Below are 24323 nucleotides of genomic sequence, written 5' to 3'. Positions count from 1 at the left end.
GTGTGTGTGTGTGTGTGTGTGTGTGTGTTAGGGTGACCTGAAAACACACGGTTGAGTCAGCAAGAACCCGCTCACCAAGCTAAAGGCAGCTAACTACATTTAGCAGCAGTTAGCGCTCACTTTAGCGACTTCGCTATCGATATCTGTCCAACAGGAGCGTTTGTTAGCTTTTACTTTAGTGACACATATTTTCTGCACGACACTGTTTCACCAAAATCCCTGAATGTAGTTATAAAGTTGTGTTTTTGTACGGAAGCTGTGAGGTCTCGTCCCAAGCAACGCTCGGCTCTGGTGGTTTATTGGACCCAAAACATGTGCAATATCACGCAATCAGGAACATCTTTTCAACTCAATTTGGGGTCTCTGGCCGTCATGCGTCAGCTTGGAACGATTTTATGGTTCTTTTTTGGATGTTTTATAGCGTTTTAACTATCAAGCATACACGAATGACTTTTGCTGTGACAGCTCTCTGAACATAGAGCCATCATCTCACCAGCAGGCTGTTATAAACACACTCTCCTGACATTTTGACGAAGTGTCTGGCTGTGAGCGAAATGCCACCACCTGCTGTGTGAGTGCGCGGCATCAACGCTGGCGGTAAACTACAGCAACGATCCGTCACATACTTCCTGACGCAGATCGACAGCAGCAGCTTTAAAATGAATCGACGTCTCAGTTAAATGCTACAAGCAGCGCCACCGATCGAACAAAAACCGAATACGAATACATTAAATGCAAAGGAAGCATTAAAGATTCATCAGATTCATTGCATTCATCAAATGTGCTGAGCGTTTTTGCCGTTAGATGATATTTTCAAATTATACTAAAGAGTTTTGTTGTGTGTCTCCGGCTGCCTCATCACCACAGCGCGTCAAAAACAGTATGTAGCTGCAAATGTGCTCCTTAATTAAGGTGATTACACGTTAATTAGGTCGTGTTTTTATGTCAACTGACTTTCTAAAAGCTTGAACGAGATAAAAGGTTCCAACTGAATCACCTGAATACAAAAAGTACAATTTATCTGTGAAGGTCGCTGTCTTGTGATCCAGCAGGAAACTAGGCTGTATTTTTACACTTTTATACACAACGCTGTCAAGATTCAGCAGAAATATCAATATCATTGAAAATGCATTCTCATAGTTGGTGGCCGGTTCTGGAAAGGAAGGTGATTAAAATCACCCAGAATGTCACTGGTACCATCTACAGAGCATCAGTGTTACTGGTGAGGTGTGATGTCTGCACCCAGCCACAGTCTGTTCACCCTGCTGCCGTCTGACAACAGATACACAAGTATCTGCTGCAATACCACCAGACCACACAGCAGCTTCACTCCTGAACTCAACACACACCGTGAATAGTATATTTCTGACCTGATTGTTGAAGGATTACACAAAACTTAGACAACAACATAAAACTATTCTTTGCATTCTGGTTTTATTTAAACAGCGTAACACATTTTGTAAAATTTTTCATTTTTGTTAAATATCTGAGCAGCTTCACTCCTCATCGTCACCACTCCACAATGAATAGTTTGTTTCTGACCTTCAGCTCTATCAATTAAGTTTGATCTGATCTTTTTTTTTTCATACCAAAGGTGGAGAACAGAGACCATTTAAAGTGAAAACAGTCTCCAATCACTCAAAACTGACTTCATCACTACCATTATTATTATTACAACAGGATAATTGATGCGTTTTTCATATTTTTGAACAACGACGGGGCTCCAAAGCAGAAGAATGAGACACACCGAGCTCTGATACGTGTTAAAGAGATCCATTCATCCACAGTCATGGGACTGACAGGAAATAAGAATAAATACAGAATATCACTAAACCTGCGAGCAGACCTGAGGACAACTGAAATCTACCAACATGTCAGATTCTCTTCAAAAGAGTCAAATGAAACACAAATGGGTCGACTGACTCAGATGAAAAATGGCAATTACTGTCAGTTTATATGTGACCTGTAATTAATGGCAATTACCACAGCTATCGCCATAGCAACAACGCCTGACGAGCGATGGAAGATGAGTGTGGAAATTTGTCGTTTTACACCCTCACTTGAAGACGGCAGTCGGAGGATCTGTTTCTGGAGGTTAACTGAGACGTGAGAGCTGCTGAAGAGTTTAACAGAACCACAAACATCAGGCTGTAAATCATCCAGAGAGGACAAAACTGTTCGACTTTGAACAGCTGATGCAGCGCGTCCTTGAGCGCAGACGCACGAGGAAGGACGAAACACTGATTGTCTGATCAGAGCAGCTAAAGGGAAGCGAGGACGCTCAGTGAACCGACATGTACAGAGTGAGCTGAAGGAAGTGAGGCGGACCTACTTCCTCTGAACAACAAACTCATTCTGGATTTATATTCCAGCTTCATGTAGATGAGGCACAATTAGAATCAGCTCGACAGAATATAAATACACTCTTCAAGCAGACAGCGTGTTTTCAAATAAAGCTGTATGATTCATGATCAGCTGATTGTTATGTTGATGACGGACACAGACGCCGTCTGGAAGGAGAAAACAAAGACGCAACACAGACATGAAGAGGAAACATCCGTCAGACAAACGAGCTTCAATTCTGGATTCTGACAATGTGGCCACAGTTTGTGCTGAAGGAGTTTATTCTGAGGACTGAAGTGTTTTGGTGGTTGGATTGAGATTTGGAGGCGAGGTGAAGTGTTTGGCTTCGATGCTTGCAAGCAGTTACAAAAATAACTCCATCTGAGTGTTTTTAATACTTTCCTTACTCAGTGCAGCCTGACAGTTCCACTCTGCTCAGGAAATTTACTTATATGACGACAGGGTCCAGTGTTTAGTACAGATACAAAGTTTATTCATTAAAAGGTTTATTTCAAGGCTTATTAATGTCTTTAACATTTATTTGCTCACAAGCGCTTGATTGGTATGATCGAAGCAAGGAGGCTCGACCCCTCAGCACCTCCATCATCAGCTCCAGAATAACACGGTTTACTTTTTCACCAGCTGCTGGATTTACCTGCCAGGTGTGTTACTCGGGCCGTCCTCATTGTTGAGCCCCGCAATACAGGATGGACCTCATAGCCCTATTTTGTAAAAGATGGCACTAAAAATTGTTATGTTTTTAGAAGAATATAATGACTAACCTGTTTTTCATACATTTAAATATTTAAAATGTGGTAATTACTATAAAAAACGTAAGGCAGTGCAGCAGCAGTGTGAAGATTTGCTGCTTCTCTTCGTCATCTGTGAGAGGTGATGACGAGTCTTTGAGCTCTGGGAAATTATGAGGAGCAATTTTAAGATTATATTTTATGTCAAATCATTTATAAAAAATCATCTATGATCTATAATTCAAAACATACGACTTTGTAACAGCACGTCCAAATGAAACTGTTTTTAAGCTGTTTGAATGTTTAAATTTGAAAATGTAATTACAGATTTAAAAACAATGGAAAATTCAGATTTAACTAGAACCACATTTTTGACATTTAATCAGACAATTTTTGCTTCAGGTGAGCCGTTTTACCTGATAATCACTGCTGATTGTGAGACAGTGTTCGTGTGGTCGGGGTGGGAAATGAGAGCGAGCGACCACGGGAGAGAAAGACGAATGGAGAGCGAGGGACGGCGATGGAAAACACAAAGAAGCGGAGCGGCGGAGGAGGATGTCCCGTCCTAATCAGTCTTGTCAGCCGCTCCTGCCTTCTCATCCAGATAATGCACCTCCGTCCAAGGTGAAGACATCACCTCTGACGAACCCGGCACTCGCTGCCAGATTAATTTCTGCAGACTATCCCTTTAAGTGCCACTACCCCCGAGCATTAATCCAGCCTAAAATCAAGAGATGGCGCCTTCACTGAAATCCCTGCAACAACAAATCCAACCATCAGTAAAAATCAGTGTATATCTCTCCCCAACGCCACATAAATCGCCAGCATCCTCCGAGGTGTGCTGGACGGCTTATTAAACATTCAAAGTAGCAATTTTGTTTTGCACTCAATGTCATTGTTTGCACTTTCTGGAGGTTGTTAGTCACAACGAGAGCATTTAAATGCACTCAGAAAAAGTGTTAAAGCGGCGTCGGTTCAGGCAGCTCCTCTGTCACAAGGTCGACCGCTCGAGTAGCCATCGGAGGTGATGAACGTGATGGAGAAACACTCCTGCCGCCAACAGTTATCTCTCAGTTGCCTCTAAGAGCTGCTGTCTGCATAAATGACTGCAACACCCCACCTGCATTAAAACTCTATAAGTAAAGTCTTTGTTTTAATTTGTTCCACGTGACTGGAGGAAGCAGAGTAGAGGCTGTGAAATGGAAAAGTACTACAGTTATACTGAATTTGATCAACTGGGCTCAAAAAGTGGAGGTTTTCTAGGATATTTTTTTGCCCATAATGATTCAACAGTCACCATTTTCCAAAGCATCCATCAGTTGGTAGATTGATTTTCTTCCTGCCAGCAGCCACTGGCAGCAGCTCTCAGCATCTTACTGCTGGCAGCTGCAGGAGCATCCATGAAAAGCATAAAAGCTCCCAACTCCAAACTGCACCAGCACCACGTAATGATAATGCAACTCTGACCAAACAGCGAAACATGAATAAAATGTGCACCATGATGGATCACCCCTCAAAAAAAAAAAATCTTTGCAATTCAAATACTGTTCAGACTGCAGGGTTTCTGCCAGAGAGTGAGGACAGAAAACAAAAATAAAAAGTCAGTCGATGGAGCGAAAACGTTTTTTAAATTTTTTTTTTACTGCAGTTTAAAGATTTTGAGCCGTTGTGTTTGAGCACTGTGACTTTAAGAGCTCAGCAAACTGAAGAAAAAAGACAAATATCAGCCCAAAGACTCATGAAACATAAATGAAGCTGCGCGTGTCCCAGCAGGCAACACTTCACATTAATTACTTAATATCTGGCATTTAACATTTTTAGGAAATTAAGCTAGAAATGTCACTTTTTTTCCATCTCTGTCTCTGTTTGGTAACAATATTCACCCTTTTTTTCATTTTGTCAAGCAATTAGGTTTTACTGTGAAAGCATTAGCAAATGGGGTCAGAAGAATCAATCTGAATAACACTGTGTAATGAAAAAATAGTGCCGCTTATAATGCTTAACATAATGGAAGGCCATAACTGGCAATCAGCATAAATTATTCAAAATGCTTAAGATGAGCGAGCCACTTAACCTCCGACTGCTGCTGCAGCGCTGGGCGGGGAACTGGTCTGAGAACAGTGTGTGTGTGTGTGTGTGTGTGTGTGTGTGTGTGTGTGTGTGTGTATTTTATTACAGCCACTGTAAGGGTACTTTGGGGTATAGCAGGGAGTACATGGGATTTTTAACAGAATACATCGGTCGTACAGAATTCCTGACATAATTATATGATAAGTTGAATTAAGAGCAGTAAACTTAAGTGTTCAGGACAATCACCGTCTGCACTAAAGTCTCACCGAAGTAGAAAAGGAAAGCAGCAATCGTGTTAAAGATCCAAAATCTGGATTTGCGGTCGAAACGTAGCAGCAATAAAGCTGAAAGACACTGAAGCAGAAGTGACAGAGAGTCCAGACACAGACAACTAAAGAGCAACAGTCTCAGGAGGAAACACATCTTAATGGGATTCACCTCAACGAGCTGTAACCTCCCCGAAGCATCAAGCTCAGTTTACAAGGTTGTTTTAATAAATCAGACGCTGATGATGCAGCTCTGTGTCGTACAGCTATATAAGGACATATGCTGACATGAGGTCGGCTCTGGATGTCAAGTCTGGGGAAAATATTCAACGGATCAATCGACAGCGTCAGTGTAGAACAGAGCTACGATGAACCGATATTCATATTTCATGTGATCTGAGCACATGTGCACAGTTTAAATCCAGTAACAGCGAGTGTGTGCATGTTTAAACGTGTGTTTGATGCATAATGTACCGAAAACCACAGGCGGGCGCTTTGAAACGGGCCGAGACAAGACGTCACATCACGCTGGGAATGTATTCGCCTGCTGCAGACAAAGACACTTCAAAGACAGAGAGAGAGAGAGAGAGAGAGAGGGGGAGAGAGAGGGGGAGAGCCTTCCTTCCTCTCTCTCTCTCCGTCATGTATTCCCATCTTTTTATTTAATCATTCCTGTTTGCAAGTCTGACTCACAGTTTCTCTGCTTCCCAGCCTCTCTCTCTCCCTCTCAGTCCGTCCACTTACCCATCTTGCTGAACTCAGACGTCTATTCACGACGTCAATTCACTAAAAGACCTCCGGATGTGGTGTAGTCAGTGCCAGCGGTCAGGTGAATGCATAGACGAAGGCCAGACATGTCACGACACACAGCTCCTGTTCATCAGCCCAATTACATGTCTGAGTGATATGTATGAGAGCGTGCGTCATCCTGTAGGCGGCATGTCATTTACACAAATGTGTGTAAAAACACGGCTGCAGGAGGTGAACGTGGACGACGAGCCCTCAACGTCCCCTACAATTATCTGCAGCGTGTTTCTCACCCTCCTCACAGGAGACGCGTTCACACACTGGAAAGAAAAAAACCTCTCGACCGCTGAAACGGAACCGAACAACTCCACAGACGGTCAGAACTTCAGCGGGATGCATCAGATATACATAATTAAGGATGCAAACACTGCTGAAGTGAGCTGCAGGCGGTCAAAAGTCTGCAGCATTATCGGACCCCTCATCCATCAGGAGGTTCTGATCCGACCTCCTTCACTGTGTTGAACTGATTTGAAAGTGTGTTTGACTGGTGAGACGAGGCGCATGTGAACACGTTTGAAGTGGAGGGCGCTCGCTTCACATCCTTCAGCATCACTTGAGAGCAGCAGGGCACTCGCAGCAGGTGGACGTGAAGCACTGCCAGATGTGTCTTCTGATATGTTTGCTGTGAACCCATCTGGGCCTCAGCTTAAAAATGGTCTTGTCTATAAATGAGCAGATTTAGTGCATGGGGGGATATGGATTAGCCTGAGGGAGACGACACCTTAAAAACAGCTATTTTTTGAATGGAGTTTGGCCTGTTCACTTGGTAAATCTCCAGGAGTGTTAGAAAATATGGTCAGCAGCCTGAGTGATGTAACCTGACGACTGAAATGTCACTAAATTATTTTTATTTAGTCTTAATAACAAGTTTTTTTTTTATTTCCTATGAAGTATATCATATTAGTAATGATACTACTGGAGCAGATTTAAATGGTTAAAGTGCAGAGAGAAGTCCTCTGTTTCCATCTGCTTACCGTCTTCAGGCTGAGTTTATTGTTCCGCAGCTCGAGTATAAAAACACATCAAATATGGCCGCCGTCCTCATAAAGACAGACGTGTCCAGCTGGTTCTGACTGGCTGCAAATCTACCAGTAGATTGAATGAAATGGCGGGTAGATGAGTTGGATTTTAGTTGCTAAAATGCCACAACACACACGCACACACACACACACACACACTATACACACACTCTCCAGTCTCTTCACCAGTCGATCTGATTAGTTGTATATCGGTCCATCTGTCTGTCTCACACACACACTTAGGAATCAAATGAAGCAGACCTCATAAACATTTACAACACGCACACAAACTGACAAAACAACCACACAAGCACCGCAGCTCTCCTCCTCTATCTGGATCTGATAAACACACACCAGCACACACACACACACACAGACAGATAAATATGGATTTATGTGACTGCAGGCCTTCATTTTTCAAATCCACACACACACACACACACAGACACACACACACAGCTGTTATTGAGCACTGCGGTCACGCCACACAAACAACAAGAACAAGATTTCATCGAGTCACAATGCAGAAACCGGTCTGCAGCGTGATGCTCGACGCCTTTTCAAACAAGTTTATACAGCCAGGCAGGAAGAGCGGCGGTCTGTTGCGAAGCCTCACGCTCCACACACGAACAAAGACAAGGGAAAAAAATAACACTGCAGCAAAAATGACAAAAATATCACATCTCATCCAAGAGAAAATCCACCTCAAATCCACAATCTTCAGCGCCGGGTGTTCTCTCCCTGCATCGTGTCTACGGACGCTGTTTTTTTTCATATTTGTTTGGTTGTCGGACTCTCTGTACACTCTGTACCTGCCAGATTTCAACACATTTTCCCTGCCAACGAGATGTTTACAATCGTACCGGACGCTAAATGATGGCTGATCGGCTGCCAACTCACTGACACTCTCTTCAGAAGGATTCTACGTGGCAACAAGACACGGATTAACATAACTCAGCCTGAGAAAGGAGGTCTAGGAGGAACCTGCTTGGATCTACCTGAGATTCTGCTGGTTCGCATGTTGGAGGACGACGGTGTGGATATTTGAGGGGTTAGGTTCGACCCAGTCACCAGCTTACAGTTTGTCGATAGATGTTTCTGCAGACACAAACACTTTAAGGGACTTCATGTTTCATTAGATTCAGTTTTTCAGTCGTGATAAGACCGTTGCTTATGGTCTGATTAGGTTTCTGCACAAAAACTACTTGGTAAAGGTTTGAAAAAGGTTCTGGTTCTGTTGCTGTAAACATGGCTGGAAAGAATCCAGAGGGCTCTTTGGGAAACTTTGCAGTGTTTACATGCTTGAACAGTGGTCTCTGGCTTGGTATGAATATGACAATTCACATGTGGTAGCAGCGTAAATGTGAACGTATCTGTGGTTTACTCTGGTGTCCAAAGTCATTCAGGCGTGGTTGGTAGTTTTGGGTGGATGTTCTCCCAAAGACTGAGCAAGCGTAGTTAGTCATTTGAATAATCTTTGTGGTGCCACCGGCCATCAGAAGGCAAAGATGTCTTAGATGACAGATGACATAGTTGGGAAGAGATGCCGAGTGTAGAGGACTGAGAGAGGCTGGAGCACACACAGACTCACACAGACTGTGTGATGTGGCCAAAACACTTTATACTGTGTTGAAGAAATCAAAAATTCAGTGTTACAGTAAACGTCTGGTCCCTCAGAATCAGAGAACTCAGAGTTTCTTTCTCGAGCTGCAGGAAGACATTTAACTGAGAGGTTAAATCTACATCACCGCGAGCAGGAAACACATCAGACATATCGACTTTGAGTAAGAGCGACATTTTGAAGCTCCACCATGTTCATTCTCCTACATTAGAGGGATAATTGGCAATACAATTGTGCCAGTGAATCCACTTAGAAATCAGACGGAACAACTTCTCAAATCCGTGAAACTGCAACAACATGAACAAGTTTTCACAGAAAAAGATGTTTGGGGTCATTTATAATTACAAAATCCCCAAGTTTATTGTTTCAATGTGTGTAAACGGGCTGATATCTGAATACTGCAATGTTTTAACAGCCTAATAATGTTTCAGTCAGACTCTACAAACAATTCATGTTTCTCTGTGTGCAAATCTGCCTTCATGTACAATAACATGTTCTTTATCCAACGAATTCTCAGGGCCAAAAGTGACGTCTTCAAATCTCTTCTTTTATCCAACCAACACGACATCATCATCATCCAAAAAGTTGGCTTGATTAATTAACACAATGTCGTCACTCTGTTCACACGGCATCCCTGCAAAACCCCTCGACTGCTGTCCACAACATCCAAAACAAATCACGTTAGACTTCCTGCAGAGTGATGAAGGTTATCTGAAGACAGTCAGCTGACAGAAACGTTGCTGGAACAGAAACAGAAGCTCCTCGTCGCTGTAATTTGCTCAGAATCAACTCAATAAAACTCTGAGCTGTAAGCTGGAACTGTGAAAACCAGATTTTGTTTTGACCATCATAATTACGGCCCACTGAATCGCCCCGCAGCCGACTCTGTTTACAACTCGTCTTGTTGGACTGGAGACATGTTCTGACTCACTGACCGGGCTGAAACAGATCCTGACCACATGAGCAGAAAGTGAGCAGAGGATCCTTCCACTGCGTTTCCTCACCGACACTTCAGCCCGTCTGTTGACGCTGGCAAAAAAACACCCCCGACAAAAACCAGCGAAGGAGGAGGTCAGTCAGCGGTCGTTCTTGACAGCACCCCGAGGATGTTATCACTGGATCTGGCTGCATTTTCTGGTTCAGAACCGTCAACATCGCAGCGACACGAAGCTCGTCTGGGGTGTAAAAGCTCAGCCAGGCATCCTGCGAGTCCTTCACAGCTCCTCAGTGTCACTTGGCTTGTTTCTGTTCACACTTTGTTGGAAAAGTGCTGAGCAAACACTGAGGAACAAAGTCAAAGGTTGATTTTATTATCTCATTAAGTCTATTTTTGAAGGACTTTTTGAAGCCGGGCTCTAATGGGCTTTACTTAGAATGAAAACAGCAAGAAGAGCAGAAGGAGTGAATGCAAATACAGCCAGAGGAGAAACATAACCAAGTAATAAAGGAATGAATACTTCATAAATCACAGACATAACACATGCACGATGAGATAGTGCCGTCCTGGTGTTGTTCCAGGATCATCACTGGACATCACAGTCTTGTGAGCCACTCGAGGGAAAAGACGCTATATGTTAAAACACGCTAACTGTTGTTAAACAGTCGATCTTTGCTGGAACAAAACAGCAACAGAAAACTTGAAAGACTCTGAAAATAACAAGAATATTCATAATGAGTTAGCAGTAGTATTTCTTTTGCTTTCTTATAACTAAAAATGATCGTGGAGCAACTTTTATTATCATGTTCTAGAAACAACACCAACGCAGCGATATCACAAAGAAACATCGAGGTACAGGCTCATTTCTGCTATTAAACCTCATCATTTTGAATCCCAGTCACATTAAAACACCAGAGTTTTTTACATCAAGACTCCCTCAGAAACTGACAAAATTGTCGAAAACACTTCTCACATGTTACATGTTAAATGGTCCAGATCTTTATTCAGATCAGAACCAAAGGTTGAGGTCTATTGTGGGCTGAGACCAATATTCCATCCACGCCGAAACAAAATCCGTTGAGTAGTTTTTATATATCGACAGCCTGAAGTTCTCATGTGTCCTTTAGTTCACCAGGAAGTCCCTCTGAGATCCAGACGTGGTGTTCGTATTATATGATCGGATGCTGACATTAGCAGGTGGAGGGGACGGTGGAGGCTGTTCCAGGCATTTCAATCCAAATCATGATGTTCTCCTGAACATAACCAAGTGGTTTCTGTGCCTGAACCCAACCAGAGCAGGAGCACGCTGTTCATGAGGAGGGAAATAGAAAATTAAACAATGTTGAAAGAAGCGTTGATAACAGAAAGGAAACCCCTGATCAACAAAGACTTGTGGTGTATTTTTACTTTGTGTGCTGTGATGATGTTGTTCACTTCACCTCAGCTACACATGAACTTTCCAGCTCCAATAACTTAAACTGATAACGGGCGAGCAATAAACTCCAAACTCCACATTTTCTCCCCTCAGAGCCGAGTGAGTGGGCGGATGGAGGAGAATCCTCCAGGATAATGACTTCTGTTGACGGCAGCCTTAGAGAGAAGAACACAGCTGCCTGCAGTCCGATTCAAACGTCGCCCACACGCTGAAGCATTTCGACCATCGCAAACCAGAGAGAGCTGGATTAGTTTTGCTTTTTTTTTTTGAGCGGTTGACATGAAATAACACAGGTTCTCGTCTTCATGCTTTGGCAGTCCGTGTTTGATCTCTCGTGCCAGTAAAAGCAGCACCCACTGCATTGTGGGTAGTAAAAAAGCAACAATGCTTGATTTTCCAACAGAAGAACAGAACTAGTGTCTGCTGTGTGGATTTAAAGAGCTTCATTAGGTTTTTATTTTTTGGTTCATTTTAACAAAGCGTCCTCTGGCAGGATGAGCGCTGGCATCACAGACCAGCATATTTCAGATGACTGAAATGAGCCAATATCTGCTGCGGCTGATGAAGACGATGCAGCGTGATTAGAATGAGTGTGTGTGCGTGAGTGTGTGCATATCAGATATTATTTATTATTGCAGTATTTGCCGTCCTATGTGAGATTTTTCACAACAACAAACAGCGGTTAAGGCTTTTATTTTGAAAAGAAAATGCACGCTGAGCTGTCGTGTCGGAAAGCGACGCATGACGTTATTTGACGAGGTGGGAAAGAGACGAGATTACTGCAGGTTAACTGGCCTGATGTATGACATGTAAACATGGAGACTACCAGTTCACCAGTCTGGCAGTATTTTGGGTTTTCAGTGGGAGAAAGTGGCGAGACAAGCGGACGTGAATATATCGTGAGTCTTTTCCACCATGTGCAGCCGCAGGTTTACGTTGAAGTAAACAAGTACCGACTGTAACATATATTCTCTGTGAGTTTGGCGGTTTTGTGGAGCCAGTATGTTCTGTTCTGGGGATTTGCATGTTCTCATATCAACTGAGGAAGGACGGGAGAGGAAAAGTAATGAGCAACGGAGGACCGAGAGTGTGACGGTTTTCATCTGCACATGTAACTGTACAAGTGCACACACGCCTCCATCCCAGTGTTTCTCTGTAGGAGTGTGTGTGTGTGTGTGTGTGTGTGTGTGTGTGTGTGTGTGTGTGTGTGTGTGTGTGTGTGTGTGTGTGTGTGTGTGTGTGTGTGGACCCAGACTGGATGATGATCTAATTGATCAAAGGAACGAGCAGGGACAAGCCAACAAGAACTAATTAAATCCTCAGCAGTGCTGCCATCACTTTTAGCCCAATCGGGATGCTGAGAAAGGCTTGAAGTGTTGCCCCTCTGTGTGTGTGTGTGTGTGTGTGTGTGTGTGTGTGTGTGTGTGTGTGTGTGTGTGTGTGTGTGTGTGTGTGTGTGTGTGTGTGTGTGAGTGTGTCTGTGTGTCAGAGAGAGAGAGCCCAACTGATTGTAAACTCTATCTCTGCAGAGAGGAGTTGTGGAATTCGTACTCACTGGCACTGCAGTATACATAAGGGGAATTGTGGGCATGATTGTGTGTGTGTCTATATTCGTGTGTGTGTGTGTGTGACTGTGTATTAAAGCTCTGGAGTGTTGCTGGCTTCGCTGGTGTGAGTCAAGTAGCTCTGAAACTGCTTTTGAACATGTCAACAACCACGTAAACACATCCACAGCAGATACTAGTGTGTGCTTGAACTGTCTCTACACACACACACACACACACACACTCACACACACACACACACACACCTGAAAATTGCGGGTGACAGACAGCAGAGAGAGTGCGGCGGCACGGTGAGGAGCACTGTTTTAGACACAGTCGACATGGAAAGCAGCGCGTCACTGAAAAATAAAAATCCCTGGTCACCGGCGCCGTGCGAATGAGAGGCTGTTTACATCACAACAAACATGGAGGCAGTCACTGGAGGAGGCACAGAGAGCAGAGCGAGATCAAACAAACAGACACTGAGAGGGATTTAAGGCCAACGCAGACTCGGCTGTTTGATGAAGGATCTATATTTGGACGTGGAGGTTGACGAGGGAGCAGATTTCTCAGCTGCTTGGCTGGAGGTTTTACTCTCATTCATCGACACGACGGAGAGAGAAATGGAGGAGCGTTTTGTGACGGTTCAGCCGGAGGGTTTCAGTCACTCCCTGCAAGATCTGAATTATAAAATCCACACGCTCAAATCAGGAGGTAGGACGTCAGTGTGTGTCTGATACGTGTTGATACAGAATCATTTCACCGAGCTTCACACTAATCCTGAACAGAGCGACAAAAATAGGGAAACTTGAACAGTCAGCATGTCGGCTAAGCACTCAGTATCTGAGTGTTCTTCTGCACTCGCACTTATTTGTACATCTAGCTGCAGCTCTGTGGAGGCTGAGAGCACTTTGGACATCTGCTTAGTGAATTTAATATGACGGGGAACACTTTGCACAGGGAGCTCTGCAGAATGCAACGAGTTACCCAACAGAATCAGACAGACAATAAGAAAGGGCTGACACTGTTGAAGCAGGTGCAATATAGAATGCAGCTGTTTTTTTGTGATATAATGATTGTTAATTATGATGTAAGTTGTCATCCCTGTTTTTGACTCTGACATTTGTTCTTGTGTGATCCACTATCAGGGCTTGTTGCAGCCGTCTAAATGATGTTCAGGGATTATATCATAAGTGTGGGCTTCATCCAGCAGCAGAGTAGGAGGAGTCAGATTTCACGTTACAGGAGCAAAAGTTGATTAAAAATACCATGACAGACAATTAAACTGTATGTAAGCCGTCAGAAGTTATTGTGAAGAAACACTGAACCAGCGTTTGATTCCATTCAACATCCCATGTCCACAATTCAGCCAATCAGAGAAGTCAAAAGGTTTTCAAAATGCTGGTACAGATGAGAGTTTGCCTAACGACAGTGGAGTTCTCCCACTGTAATTTACACAAATGTGACACAGTGCATTGTGGGATTTCTAATAATAAGACTATAATGGCGATATTAGAGGGCACTACAGGAAATACTGCAGATATTAGAGCTCAGATCAAACAGGGACACAGTGTGTGATGTAATGGTTGCTATGCCGACCCGTGGGGTAACCAGGGAGTCAGTTAGTAAAGTTACTTCAGTTCTTAATTTTCCGTGTTGTGTAATTCATGTTATGTGATAATAAATCACAACAAGCAGTGCAGTGCCCCTTTGGAACCTGCTGTTCGGCACAGACGATCTGGTTCTGTGAGGGTTACAGATCCAGTCTGTACTGGACCTCAACAACCAATGAGGGAGGAGTATCCCGGAGCAGCTGAGGAAGCTGCCAGGAAACGGTGAACATTGAGGCTAACGCTAGCTAGAAAACTAGTTAAAAAATAATAATTTAACCCTCCACTCTTGTTTCTGCACCACGCTGATCTACATGTTGTTTACGTCTGATTCTCCATGAGATCACATGCAAAGATTTCAACGTGTCCAAGTCCAGATTGCACCAAACCTGCAAAGTGTGAATTAGATCAGCTGGTTGTCGAGACACGCGAATGACATCCAGCTGATAATATCTGACACTGAGCAGATTATTAACTAGTAGAAGACAGTTTGTATCTGTATCCATCAGTGTGACTTCTTATTAAATGATTTGAGTTGAACCCCAAAAAATAATTAATAAGGAATCCACAAATGATTAGCAAATATTTGCTAAACAAATAAAGTGTCGTGTTGTGGAAAAAGCAACAACTGTTGATTATTAATTAATGGTTCATAAAATATAAATGACTCCTTATTACTAAGCTACAGGCAGTGACTCATTTATTAATGAAAGTTCTTTAAAGACTCACAGAGGGTCTCAGAAACGCTCCCCTCAGATCTGAGTCATCCTCTCAATCAGCTTATATTTATCGTCTTCATTCATCCTGCTGCTGTCATTATTCTGCCCTCTGCTTTGTATTCATATCAACTTCATGTTCACCTGATTTTATTAATTATGCCACGAGGTGGAACAGAGTGGGGTGTTAATCATGAACGAAGGAGAGAGAGTGAACCAAAAGGAGAAGAAGAGGAAAGAAGAAAAGAAGACGGACACGATGAAAGAAAAGTAGAGCGCCTGTTTTCTTTCTCCGCTCGTGTTTCAACACTCGCCTACAGAAGCTACAGAGATTAATAGGACTGATATTTGGATCAATAATTCATTTGGGCCCGTTCAGCGTCGCCACTGGTCCATGAACGTGAGTAAGACAACAAAAGCTTCATTTCCAGCAATTTCAAGTATCATTTTACAGCCAAGTGTTAATAAAACGAGCAGAAACTCAGCATGGAAATAAAAGTGTGTCACTGTGTGTGTGTGTGTGTGTGTGTGTGTGTGTGTGTGTGTGTGTGTGTGTGTGTGTGTGTGTGTGTGTGTGTGTGTGTGGGTGTGTGTGTGTGTGTGTGTGTGTGCAGGGTGCAGTAGAGTCCAAGTCGCTGCCGGACTTACTGCAGCAGCACCGCAAAGTCTGATGGAAGATTGATTTTTTTTCCCCTCCTCTCCGACAGGCAAACACAAAATCTGACTTCATCCGCCCCAAAACTCAAATACAAAAACAAAGAAACAAAACACAGACCCTGTACCGGCCGCACGCTCTATCAGCTACTTGATGCCCTGCGGAGTCTCCCCGAGAGCTGAAAACAACTTCTATTTCTCCTTGAGCGGCGGATTACCACCTCGCAGAAATAAATCCTTCTTCCCTCTGCAGAGACAATGAGATTTAGAGCGAGCGGAGGCGACCCGCCGACACGCCGAGCCTTTAATTCTATTCAGGAGAGAAGACAAAGTGGATACACTAATTCTGCGTCCAATGATGGAGGGCTGGCAGTGAGAGGTCGTGTGTGTGTGTGTGTGTGTGTGTGTGTGTGTGTGTGTGTGTGTGTGTGTGTGTGTGTGTGTGTGTGTGTGTGTGTGTGCGTGTGTGTGTGTGTTACCTCCTCCATTTATCCAAACTACACATAACCTGCAGTAACATACAGAAGACAGGCAGAAACAGTACAGATACCAAAATGATGAAGAGGAAAATAAAAAGTTGTCAAAACAGAAGAAGAACTCTGCGATGGTTAATTGATTGGTTGTTGATTAATTGGTTTTGAGTCATTTCTCCTGAAAAAAAAGCAGCAATTATTAATTAAAAAGCATAATTCCAGCTTGTTAAATGTGAATATTTCCTCCTCGGTGACAGTAAACTGGATATTTTTGGGTTGCGGACGAAACAACCAATCGATCAGGACGTCTGAGAAACGCTTCTCACAGGTGTGGCTGCTGCGTCACATCATCTAGAGCTTCTGAACACGTGTCGGTCTCTGCAAAAAGCGACCTGAACACGACCTGAACACGACCTGCAGACCGGCTGGGTGTCTGATCAGGTCGCTGGATGACCAACATGACCTGTTAGTTTGTGTTACTGTGTGACTCTGGTGTTGTAGTTGCACATCTAGTATCTCTCCGTGTTCAGCTCATGAGAGTAGGTTTCTTTCCTCTGTGCTAAACAGGATATAAATTAGCACATTAGCATGTAATGCAGTGTTTACACTGTGTGAACACATGCAGGTAAAAACACCTTCATATGTGTGTCGTAAACAGTTAGATTAGTGTGTCTGAACAGACGGCTGTGATCGTCACGGGTCTGTGTGTGTGTGTGTGTGTGTGTGTGTGTGTGTGTGTGTGTGTGTGTGTGTGTGTGTGTGTGTGTGTGTGTGTGTGTGTGTGTGTGTGCAGACAGGCTGCCCATGGACGAGCCAACAGGTGGCTCCCACACGGACCAGTTCCTCCATCTCCCTAGAAACTGTTGTCATATCAATTGCAAAGGAGAACAGTACACGTGTACAGGTGTGTGTGTGTGTGTGTGTGTGTGTGTGTGTGTGTGTGTGTGTGTGTGTGTGTGCGTGTGTGCGTGTGTGCGTGTGTGTGTGTGTGTGTAGGTATACACTGTCGGACAGACTTCCTGCAACAATGTTTCACGATCGGACTCCACAGTTTGAAAGCTCTGAAAATACCAAATCATGTTGCTTCTTTTTCAAATGACACCACCTGAGGAATATTACTGCAGTGCAGTAAAGTTCAACAACTGCAGACAACAACCAGGAATCTCCACCACCGTCAGCAGGATAACTGGACTCCTTAGAAAGTCAAAAATTTATGTTTCTGAAGCAAAATCAAGGTCAAACAGAAGACGTAAAGTGTTTCAATTACACGTTATTTGAGAACCTATTAAAGGATACTTAGAGGAAATGGACGTACCCCAAAAAAAAAAAAAAAAAAAAAAAAAAAAGGGCAGCGAGAAGGGCAAGACGAGCTGATTCAGCACGGATGTGTAATGTCTGTGCATTACGCCTTGACAGATTTATTCCACTTATAAGAGGTGACACAAATCACACCCTACGGTTAGAGGAGGCTGAGGAAGAGCGGCTGTATTTGACCATCTAATAAGTGTTCATGCAACACTTTCCTCAGCAAGTTACACAGTCAGAAGACTGACAGGGGTAAAAACAACCACGTGAAGACTTCTGTTTTCTGGTCGCTGCGATCCAACATGTTTTCTTTCATCACTGGGCAGACGGGACGCCGTCAGTCTCGATCTCTGGCTGCTGTTTAAACAAATGAGCGGCATCACGTTGCCTTTCAGAAGCTTCCGGCTCTTCTGGGGTTAAAGTTGGCGACTGCTTGTTGGAGAGTGTTTCATTTAAGCTTCACGCCCTCCACACAAACACAAACACAGCTCAGCAGGTAGGTCACTACGTCATTTTATTGTATCTAGTAATAAGGACAATGAAGATGCAGTTATCAGTTGTATATCCTGCAATATATACTGTACAGTCTATATCAGTTTTTAAAGCCCTGAACTTGAAAATGAAGTAAGTTTATATAGTTTTTAAAAGGCTGATGTTGTATTTTATATGAACAAAGTTATTGACAATAAGGAAATAAAGACGTACTGTATACTGAGTTCCTCTCAGGCAGGGGTTTCTAGATGACATGTGTTGAAACTCAATTTACTTCAGTGGTATTGTTATTAAATTAGATGATATGATGAAGACGCATTGTGTTTTCCAGCTAATAGGAGCAGTTACAGCTCATCTGAAGGCTTTTAAATCACTCTGTTTAAACTCCTACAGATTAATGACAGGAGTATTTATATAAAGTGGCTGAACAACATGTTTGTTTCCCAACATCTCCTCCAGGCTCGACTGGGACGGACGTTTAGGACCATTTTACAAATACTTCCAGGATTAAAATGAGGTCAATGCACGTCTATCCTTTTTACTTTTCCAATGAAGTATGGTTAGAAAAGTGATGTGCTTTTCATTGCAGTTGCACCTCCAGATTGAAAATTATTATTCAGTGTGAAATAGCGACTAAGAGCCCTGCATTTGTGAGTGCGCTGCAATATATTTTCATCAGCGTTGAAGCTCTGAACGCAGGGAGGGGATTTAAATATCTGCTCTCTCTCTCCCACACAACTGAGCCTCTGACGGTTCAGAGGAACACGAGTCCCTCCTGCTCGGTTTCGATTAAAACAGCATGCTGTGGTTGGAGAGACTCACAAGGTTTGCAGAAGATGCAATCATGAAGACAAATAATCATAATCACGCACAATAAGCAGAGCGGGCACACTGCAGAGAACTCTTCAGGTGTTTCATTTCCACACATGCTTGTGGAGAGAAATTACCAGGAACATTTGAAATTATCGTCATCAGTGGCACACGAGTCCACGCTCTTGTGCTGATTTGATGATGAGCTTTTTTAAAGCCTCTGCAAGCCATTCTGGAATCACGATGGAGGCTTGTGGACCTTTTATTCTCTACAGCTCAGACGGTTGATGGCCACAGTTCTCGAAGTTTGAAATCATCACAGCTGTTGGACAGGCGTGTGCTGACGGGTCCGAGTCACCGATGCTGGTGTGTAGCTTCAGGTGTTTGAAAAGGTTTTAATCTCGCTTTTCATTCATAAGCTGCGTATAAAAAAATGGACATGATGGCTCCTGAAAAGTGAAGCAAAAGCATCTTCACGCCTCCTGGCGGCCGGCTGCAGGACAGGTAGATCCTGTCCCCTTCACGGTCGGCCCAGTCGCCAGAAGAAAATATTGAACGTATCTTCAAAAGAGTACGAACCATACTGACATTTTCTACGTCACATCTTGTATCAGGGTCGCGTTACATGTTTATGATCCAACTTACACATCTGGAGGTGGAGGGGACGGCGATGGAGTCGATGGAGAAAGCTGCCAAGCCGCCGGTGTCCACGACTCAAGATGATGCTCCACCACTTGGAAGCATGAAACAACTAGAGTCATGAGCACGTGTGCTGGGCTCATTTGCTGTTTGAGGTGATAAAATAAACTATGTTGATCCTTTATCGAGGTGAGAAAGTATTGTCTGAGTTGGCGATTCAGCATTTTGTAAGCATGAAACCACTGGACGTTTTTAACAAAAGTGTCAGTTTAAAGTTTCAGAATATCTGTGCTACACTGCCATCATGTACCCTGGACACTGGGCTGAAGCCCTGAGCTCATGTTTGTGTTCATTTTACTGGCAGGACCTCGATACTGCAGCTCCGACCGTGACGTCGCCTGGACAATGTGGCAGCGCTCAGATTTTTAGATATTTTGGCTTCATTTTCACACAGCTGGAAGAAGTTGAGACATGTCGTCCATTTTACATCAGCTCACGACTCACTGAGATTCTTCATCGTTTTCATTCAGGCAAACAGAGAAACCAGGAGATTCGAATTCCTGCTTTGACTTGTGTTTGCTGGAGTGTGAATTGATCCTGTGTGTGTGTGTGTGTGTGTGTGTGTGTGTGCGTGTGTGTGTGTGCGTGTGTGTGGTGTGTGTGTATGTGTGTGTGCGTGCGGCAACCTCCTCTCATTTGCTGCTGACAAATGGACAAATATGTGACATGACAGCCACTAATGGAAAAGTCTCGCGGTGTGATTCTCTCCGCTTTCGCCTCATCATCGAACAACATCTGTTCGTCTGTCCGTCTCTCTGTCTCTGCTGCTCCCACCTTTAAAATATTCACATCAGTGCACGTTACATAATACGGCCTTTGTGCAAACACCATTTAAAACACCACATTTCCCACACACACACACACACACACACACACACACACACACACACACACACACACACACACACACCCTCCAGCCTTTAGTTCTCACCTCTTACATGATCTGTAAATGGAGCAAACGGGCCTGTTTGCAGCCGCACAGAGCAGAACGGTGAACTAATGTGTTTAACCACAGATAACCAGGGAGGGAGGAACTGAACTCCCTTTAAAGTGACAGAAATCATTATGTATCATATGGATGCCCAACAGTACAATACTGATCTGCACTGACACCAGCACTCCTCCGCTACTTTGTAAATGAAGGAAGATATTTTTATTCCCTGCAGTGACGAGAGCATTAGAAGTGAAAGTTCTGTTTGCTGCTTGACTTCATTTAAACTGTAATAAGCAGCTACAGCGACTGAGAAATGACCAGCACCAGATAAGTTGATGAACAGACATGAACATGGCAGACATGTTGTGTCACAGCAGGTCATTACAGGTGTAATAATAATACCTGCTGATGGCTGAGTTAAGTTTAGTGGCGTACTGTAAAGCTGCAGCGATTTATTGACTGATCGCTCGTTTTTCATGTAAGAAAGTCGACCACCGTCTGGTTGTTAAATGTGAGGATTCTTTGTCACTGATGACAGTAAATGAGGAGTCCTGGAGATCTGGACTGAAAATGTCAGAATCAGAGGCTTAATCAATAAGAGCCTGAGTTTACCTGAAGGTTTGGCTGCTTGTTCCATTTGATCCAGTCAGTTTTGGTTTCATGCTGCAATTATGCGACAATGTGGCACAGAAATCAATACCACCTGAAAATAAAAAAAAGAAACTGTGGCAGCCAAACAGAACCAAACAGAACCATGGCTCAGTTTGGCTGTGAAGTAGGTTTCACACTTGTAATTTTAAGACTGGATCAAAGTCAGAAGTCTGAACCGAACAAGCTATTTTTAATGTTTTTACACATTTGCTTTTTCTTCCATCTCGAGTCAACATGTCCGCGATGACAGATACACAGTTCAGTGCACTGACTTGTTCAGACCCGTCCTTGGTGCTGGTCCACTGTCACTGTCAAGTGTCTGACACCGAGAAAAACATTTCAGCAATCTAAAACTTAAATATGTATCAGATTGCGTCACTTCGTCAGAATTAAAGACTGAGAGCTTCTGGTGGAGCTGACGTTTATTTTTGCACTAACAGCACCAACACATGGAGACGTCAGTCAGAGTTATTTCACACTCAGAACAAAGTCCAGAGCGTCAGCAGCGTCCGTCAGTCCTGTTTTTGTCTCGGAAACAGCTTTGTAGCAAAATCTTGTGTTTCTGCAACTGAAGTAATCCATTTTTAATTTAGGTGAACTGACCCTATAATAAACATCCATCAATGCAACAAGGCTGCAGAGATGAGCACTGACTTCCAGACTGTTTCATACTAATCCTTCAGAATATCTTCAGGAATACAGACTGAGATGTAAGAGAAGAGGAGAGAAAGACAATGACTGGAAGACCTAAATGTGTGAGTGGCTGCAGGAGGCAGGAGGTTGGCTGGATGCTCGTCTCTTTGCTTTGCTAATGAGCAGCTCATTCAAATGAAGCAAAGAGATCCTGGAGCGAGAGAGACGGAGAGAAATCCGGTGGGAGAGAAGAAGAAGAAGAAGAAGAAGAAGAAGAAGAAGAAGAAGAAGAAGAAGAAGAAGAAGAAGAAGAAGAAGAAGAAGAAGAAGAAGAAGAAGAAGAAGAAGAAGAAGAAGAAGAAGAAGAAGAAGAAGAAGAAGAAGAAGAAGAAGAAGAAAGAGGAAAACCAAGAACACTGAGATAACGCGAGTCAAAGAGGGTCAGATAGAAACAGCCAACACTTTATCATCAGCTATTTCACCAGGATGTTGAATAAATGCAGACAGGTTCACATGTACAGAACTGCTGTCACAGTTTAGTTAGCTAGCTTGTTAGTAGCCCAGTGCCGCAGTGTGAGGAAGTGGAGGAAAACTCCTGGATCTGTCTCGTTATCTGGATCCACATGAGAACGTGGTCTATTCTGGGCCGAGACCAGTTCTCCATCTGAGTTTAGTGAAATCTGTTCATACTTTTAGTGTTATCTGTCTGACAAACCAAACAACAAGCAGTGTCACCATTCTCAAAAACCCACAATTCTTTATTTTTCGGTCACGATTTAGCTGAAAATTAGATTTCAGCAGTGACAGCTGTGATATTGTTCAGACATTTTGACTTGATCCTGATGGATTATTACAGGTTACAGCTCGACAAGCTCAAATTAGATTCACCAAAAATAAAGATTTCAGAGTTCAACAAAAACATACCAGCCTTCAGTAATCGAGGATCAGTGGTAATGTTATCAGTTCAGTTCTTCATCCACAAGTGAACCCTCCTCTCATCAACACAGGATCTCTGAACCAGTCAGTGTTTGTCGTTTGTGGATCCTGACTTTGGATCGGAGTGTCACAACCGAACGCTTATTTCCAACGAGAGAATCAAAACCGTGAGACCTCGACACAAAGAAAACTTTGAGCCTTTGAATCAGTTGGCCTGAAACTCTGCATGGGTTTGACGAGTCTCTAAGCAGGAGCACAGGTCCAGTACGATGCACCTAAACAACAGGAAAACATCTAAATCTGCATCTCTTTTTATTCAGACGGCTACAGAACTGCACCACAGACACCATCTGCTGAAGAGTCTGGTTACTCTGCTGAGTCTCGGCTGGTTAGTCATTTCTCAGTTTCCTCCACCAGAAATGTGATTCATGTAAAATCCTGGGTCATAAAATCTACCTATTAACAAGGTTACCACTAATACTAACCATTATATTTTGTGCGATCGATCGGCTGAAAGGTGTCTGCTAAACTTTCCTTCAGCACGGCGCCTGAACAGGGTTCGGTCGATGTTTATACACAGCGCAGACTTTTCATATTCACCCTCTCTGGAGACTGGAGGCTGTGAAAGGCTCTGTGCAGAAGAAAAAAAAAAAAAAAAAAAACACCTTGAAGTGGACTGAAGGCCAAAACTGAGTGAGAAATGTGTTTGTAGATTTATCCGGCTCGTTGTGGAAGTAGTGTAAGAGAGCGAGGGAGAGACAATGAGGACGACGGACAGGATAATAAATGATTCAGCTGCACTCACAGCTTCGGAGCAGAAGAGATTTGATGGTTGTGAGGCCTGTCGCCGGCGTCTCCTCAGCCCACCCGTGATGATGTGGGTGCTGCGTGGGCGAGCTGTTGACTGAAGCTGTGTAAAACACTGCGATGACGCCGGGCGAACAGCAGCCTCTTTGTTATCTGTAGCCATTACTAACCTCACACAGAGGGCGCAGGTTACTCTACCATCAGAGGACGAAGATATGCCTGGCTCAAAGGCTGCAGGGAACACGGGCGATGTGACTGCATTTTGGGATTACCAACCATTTTGACATCTGGTTAATCAATGTAAATCTTCAAGCAGATGCTCAATGGAAAAACATCTGAAACTCAGTGACGGGTTTGTTTTTTGTTGACTTCAGTTTGGATCTCATCCCACCTGTAGTCTGACCTTTAATCCAGCTTCATCATCACGGATCAGTGATTCAGCATCGAGTTAATAGAAGAGATGTTTGTGGAAATATTTCAAACTGTACCAGATGTTTGAAGGAGCTTGATTTCTCTCACACAGTCATATTTTCTCTTGTTGTCAGCAGGTGTTGCTGGGTGCACTTTGTCCAGAGATAACAACTGTTGTCTGATCTGTTTTAATCTCACTTCTCTTCTCTGTGTGCTGTTTGTTAGCGCTGCAGTCTCTTGGCTCGTTTCCTGCATTCATTGTCTCCTGTGTAAGAGTCCCACCCCGTTATGTAACGCTGTGTCAGTTCAGTATAAAAGCCGCCCGCGATAAATTACTTTAAGAATTGCATTGCATCGTACGGCGGTGACGCTGCTGCTCTTTCGAGGCTTCTAGCAACAAT

General features: G+C 43.5%; 1 protein-coding gene and 1 long non-coding RNA gene across 5 annotated transcripts in view; one reads left to right on the top strand and one right to left on the bottom strand.

Moving 5' to 3' along the window:
* The window catches only part of grid1b (glutamate receptor, ionotropic, delta 1b), a 402507-nt gene that overhangs the window by 350184 nt on the left and 28000 nt on the right, over positions 1-24323 (bottom strand). The window lies entirely within an intron of this gene.
* LOC119010352 lies at positions 14460-16174 on the top strand. Its single transcript, XR_005071957.1, has 3 exons — positions 14460-14626; positions 15287-15517; positions 15825-16174. It is a non-coding gene; the product is annotated as an uncharacterized LOC119010352 (long non-coding RNA).

This window comes from Acanthopagrus latus, chromosome 20, assembly GCF_904848185.1.
Source record: "Acanthopagrus latus isolate v.2019 chromosome 20, fAcaLat1.1, whole genome shotgun sequence".
In the NCBI taxonomy this organism is placed as follows: Eukaryota; Metazoa; Chordata; class Actinopteri; order Spariformes; family Sparidae; genus Acanthopagrus; species Acanthopagrus latus.
Note: the sequence above shows the minus strand (reverse complement) of the source record. Positions and strands in the feature narration are given on the sequence as shown.